Raw genomic sequence first — 5822 nt, forward strand, 5'->3', positions numbered from 1 at the left:
ATCACATTTATTGATTTGCAGATATTGTACCATTCTTGCATCCCTGGAATAAATCCCACTCAGTCATGGTGTATAATATTTCTAATGTAAAGCTGGATCTGACTTGCTAGAATTTTGTTGAGGATTTTAGCATCTATATGTTCATCAGGGATATTGGCCTGTAGTTCTCTTTCTTTGTGGTGTTTTTATCTGGTTTTGGAATTAGGGTAATGCTGGCTTCATAGAACAAACTTGAAAGTGTGTATTCCTCTTGAATTTTTGGAATAGTCTGAGGAGGATAGGTTTTAGTTCTTCTTTGAATGATTGATAGCATTCCCCTGTTAAGTTGTCCAGACCAGGGCTTTTGTTGGCTGGAAGATTTTTGATTACTGCTTCAATTTCATCTGTAGTTTTCAGCCTATTCAGGTTTTTATTTTTTTATTTTTCCTGATTGAGTTTTGGAAGCTTTTATTTTTCTAAGAATATGTCTATTTCATCTATTTTGTCCAGTTTGTTGAGTAGAGTTGCTCATAGTATTTTTTATATATATTTTATTGCTTTCAGAGAGGAAGATAGAGGGAGAGAGAGGTTGAAACATCAACGAGACAAGGATTCATTGATTGGCTGCCCCCTGCACACCCCACACTGGGGGTCGAGCCCACAACCCGGACATGTGCCCTTGAGAAGAATTGATCCCAGGACCCTTCAGTCCGCAGGCCCACTATTTATCCACTGAGCCATACCAGCCAGGATTTAGTATCCTTAGTATTTCTGTAGGGCCTGTTTTTACTTCACCTCTTTCATTTCTGATTTTATTTGGGTCCTCTCTCTTTGCTTCTTGGTGAGAGGGGCTAGAGGTTCATAAATCTTGTTTGTCTTTTCAAAGAATCAGATCTTGGTTTTACTGATCTTTTTTTTCTTCTTGCTTGTTTGTTTTTGTCTCTATGTCATTTATTTCCACTCTGACTTTTATTATTTCCTTCCTTCTGCTTACTCTGGGCTTTTCTTGTTGCTCTCTTTCTAATTTTTTAAGTTGTAGGGTTGATAATTTATTACCAGTTTTTCTTGTTTTTTGAGGTAGACCTGTAGAGCTATGAACTTCCCTCTCAGGACTGCTTTCACTGTGTCCCATAGATTTTGGATTGTTTTGTTTTTATTGTCGTTTGATACCAGGATACTTTTTATTTCTTCTTTGATCTCTTTGGTAATGCAATCACTGTTTAATAGCATGCTAGTTAGCCTCTAAGTGTTTGATTTTTTCATTGTTTTTATTGTAGTTGATTTCTAATTTTATGCCATTGTGATCTGAGAAAATGCTTGATATGATTTCAATCTTCTTGAATTTGAAGAGACTTTTGCCTGTGTCCCAATATGTGGTCTATCTTTGAAAATGTCTCATGTGCACTTGAGAAGAATGTATATTTTGTAGTTTTGGGGTGAAATGTTCTGAAGATGTCAATTAAGTCCATCTGATCTAGTGAGTTATTAGGATTGATGTTTCTTTGATTTTTTAAGAGGATTTATCCATTGGTGTCAAGGGGTATTAAAATCCCCTACTATGACTGTATTGCTGTCAATCTCTCCCTTGATATCTTCCAGAAGATTTTTTATATATTTGAGTGCTCCTGTATTGGGTGCATGTATATTTACCAGACTTATATATTCTTGCTGAATTGCTGCCTTTAGTATTATGAAGTGGCCTTCCTTGTCTCTTATTATGGCCTTCAATTTGAGGTCTAATTTGTCAAATGTAAGTATTGCTATCCTAGCTTTTTTTTTTTTCATTTCCATTTGCCCAAAATTTTTTTCCCCATCTCTGCACTATCAGTTTGTGTGAGTCCTTTGTTCTGAGGTCAGTCTCCTATATACAGCAGATATACGGGTCATGTTTTCTTATCCATTCAGCTATCCTATGTATTTTGATTGGGGCATTTAATCGATTTATATTTAAAGTTATTATTGATAGGTACTTGTTTGTAGCCATTTACATTCTCCCTGTGTTCCTTCTTTGCTTCCTATTTCTTCTTTCTACAGTAGTCCCTTTAGCATTTCTTGCATTGCTGGTTTGGTGGTAATAAACTACCTTAGTTCTTTTTTGTCTGTGAAACTCCTGATTTCACCTTCCATTTTAAATGATAGCCTTGTTGGATATAGTATTATTGGATTCAGACCCTTGCTTTGCATCACTTTGTGTATTTCATTCCATTCCCTTCTGGCCTGATGTATTTCTGTTGAGAAATCAGTTGATAGTCTGATGGGGATTTCTTATAGGTAACTTTCTGTGTCTCTCTGGCAGCCTTTAAGATTCTTACTTTGTCATTGGTGTTTGGCAATTTAATTTTAATGTGTCTTGTTGTCGGTCTTTTAGGTTTTGTCTTGTTTGGGACTCTGTGCGCCTCTTAGGCTTGTGTGAATTTTTTCTTCCAAACATCAGGGAAGTTTTCTGTCATTATTTCTTCAAACAGGTTTTCTATTCCTTGCTCAGTTTTGTCTCCTTCTGGCACGCCTATTGTGGGTATGTTGTTTCATTTCACATTGTCCCAAAGCTTCCTTAGGCTCTCCTACTGTTTTTAAGTTTTTTTTTTTCCAGTTGCTGCTCTGCTTGTGTATTTTTTACTACCTTGTATTCTAGCTCAGTGATGTGGTCCTCAGCTTTTTCTAGTCTACTGTTGATGCTTTCTATTATGTTCTTTATTACAATGATGTCATTCTTCTTTTCTTCTTGCTTCTTCTTCATTTCCTCTTGTTTCTTACACATGTTGTTGAATTTTTCTTCCATCCTTTTCAGCATCCTTATGACCATTACTCTGAATTCCTTCTCTGACGAATTGCTTCCTCCATTTCTTTTACTTCCTTTTCCAGTGATTCCTTCTTTTCTTTTGTATGGGGGTTGTTTCTTTGTCTCCCCATTTTCACTCTTCTCAGGGTGTCTGGTTATGTGGCTCACTCTCTGTAGTGTTGACTTACAGGCACAAAATACAACTCAACAAGACACAAGGTAGAGGGTATAAAACACAAATATATTCATGATACCAATAAGCCCAAATAAAGTTGACCACCAGAGAAAAGAGAATTAGGGGAGAGAAAAGAGGGCAAAAATAATATTGAGAAAAGGAAAAAAAGGTAAGAGAGAAAAGTAAAGAAGAAAAAGAAGAGGAGAAAAATGTTCATATATGGGGAGAATACTCCACAAAACAAACAAATAAACAAAAAAATGCAAACAACAAACTCCCAGAAAAAAGAGGGAAAACTGAATCTGAAGAGGTAGAGGTTATTTCCAGAAAGTAAGGCAAATAAATTGAATGAATGTGGGAGTGGCCACAGTTCAATATAGAGGAGGGAGAAAGAGAATGAGTGGATAAGAAAAAAGTTTAAAAAAAGAAAACTAAAATAAATAAATAAATAAATAAATAAATAAATAAATAACAAAAATTAAAAAATATAAAGAAAAAGAAAAATTTTCCCTTTCTTTAATATATCTAGCTGTATATTCATCTATTTTTGGAAAAGGAGAATAGAGTAGAGAGTAAATAGGCTTGAGTTTGGTGAATGGATCTAATTAAGCAATTAGGAGAAGAAGAGCGCAAGAGAGGAGAGGAAAAACAAAAGTTTAAAAAAATGGCTATCAGAGAAAGAGGAAAGAGAAAGGTGCATGGACTTGGAACAGGGAAGAGGAAATTAGATATATAAGTAAGCCAACAGGACTACTATAATAGTAATGCATCAATAAATCAGATAAAGAAGATCAATTTTTAACAAGAGGTAAAAGAAAGGAGAGAGAAAAACTAAAGCAGGAATAAGAGAAGAGAAAAAAGAAGAAAAAGCAAGAAGTGAGGAAGAAAATGTTGGCAAACTAAAAAAAATGAGATAAAGTAAAATAATGATTAAAAAATAAAATGAAAAACACTAATCCAAAAAAGTATAAAAGGTTAATAAATAAATAAATAAAATAACAAAAACAATTTTTCCCTTTTCTTTCTTAAGTAGAAGATAAAAAATAAAAAAGTGAAGTAGTGAAGTGTCATTCTCTTCAGCTGAGTTTTAATGTCCCAGGGGGTTGGTTTAAGACCTCTCTCTACTGTTCTGTCTGCCACTTCTCAGTTTCCTGTTAGGTAATGAGCACCAAGTTGAAGTTCCCAGCAATCCACTGCTCCTCTGTGTCTGTCTTCACAGCCTTGGTTTCAGGCAGGCGGGACCAATCTGCCCACTTTGTTTGTCTGCCTGCTTTTCGGTGTATTTACAGAAGCGTCTATTTCTGACACAGGCTCCAGGTGGGGGTGTTACTGTATTAGTTTCCAGGACCAAATGGCCACTCAACCCAGATACTGAGGGCTCCCTGGGGGTATTCATATTCCTTGTTTTCCTACAGAGCTCGAGGCTGGGTGCAGCTGCACTGCTAAGAGGGGCTGGGTCTTCTGGAGAAAAATGGCTGTTTAGGGTTCGATGGACCAGACTGTCCCAGAGCTGGATTCCTGGTCACCTCTCCCTGTCTTGCTCCCTGGCCTCCTCAAAACTGAACCTCCACCTGCACCACAGTCTCGGTGAGTGTTTGTATTTGAAAGATCCTATGTACTTGATTTAGTGAGTAAAAAAAAGGAAAATATAAAGACAGAGCAACCACGCTGCTATGTGTATCTCTCCCTCCCACACTGCATGGCCAGTGCAGAATTTCAGTCTGCCTTTCTGGGCACTGCCTCCCAATGGCTGTGGACTTAGATCTAGATTCCCCGACTTCCAGCAGCCCTTTGGACCCCCTTCCACAGTCGAGTGTTACACGTGTCCCCAAGGGATGCAGACTTGGTGTAACGCAGTTTCCTTCTGACCTCCGGCCCCAGTGGTCACAAGTCTCTCTCTCCAGCCCAGATCCCCAATCCTACCATTCTCCAGGTTTCCTCTGTCCTTTCCATCCATGGATTGCATCACCAGCTGTGTTTAATTCACCAATTCTGGGTGGATGTGATTTGATTTATTTATTTCTTCTATCTGTTCTGTGAGAAGGCACAGGACATGTTCATCTATTTAGTCACCACTTTGTCTCCCCCCCTGGAAAAACTTTTTAGGAGCCCACAGCCAGGGGGGTTGGAATCTCAGTGTTTGTAGGTTGACAGCTGAGGCAGCAGGTCCCTGGCTGGTGTGGCTGTAGGGTTCCTGGTGGTGTCCAAGGGTTCCCCGGTTGGAGGTGAGGCAGGGTTCCCAGTCACAGCATCTCTCCCCTTCAAGATCGTGTGGCCTCTGTAGCAGAGCTGACTGCCCCGGGAGAGATTGCAGCAGTAGCAGAGGCTGCCTGGTGAGGGGAGCCTGGTCCGCCAGCCCCCAAATGTCCTGTGGAATATAACTGTCCCTCCCACACACATACACCCCACAAGTCCACAGACTCTCCTTTCACTCCCTCACTCACAGTCTCTCCCTCACTGCCATTCTGTCAGCTGCCATCTTGGATTCTTCCCTTTTGCCCATTTTTTAATTGGATTGTATTCATTTTGTTAAGCTGCATGTGTTCCTCATATATTTTGGATATTAATCCCTTACCAGATGTATCATTGCCAAATATGTTCTCCCATACAGTAGGCTCCCTTTCCATTTTGTTGATGGTTTCTTTTACTGTCCAGTAGCTTTTTGTTTTGACGTAGGAGTTGTTCTGAATTCTGCCCATCTCCTTATGAGTCTATAGTCAGCTGTGAGTTTCTACATGTATTTCTAAGGCTTATTCATGATGTTGTGTGTGACCATGATGCTCTTCTCCCTTGAAGCAATATCTGTTCAGTTTACCCTGTTTCTATACCAGGTTTTCATATTATATTTTTAAGGAAGAAAAAAAAACACCGAATGTGAATTGCTTTGGT

Source organism: Myotis lucifugus, unplaced genomic scaffold (genome assembly GCF_000147115.1).
Source record: "Myotis lucifugus unplaced genomic scaffold, Myoluc2.0 scaffold_920, whole genome shotgun sequence".
Taxonomy (NCBI): domain Eukaryota; kingdom Metazoa; phylum Chordata; class Mammalia; order Chiroptera; family Vespertilionidae; genus Myotis; species Myotis lucifugus.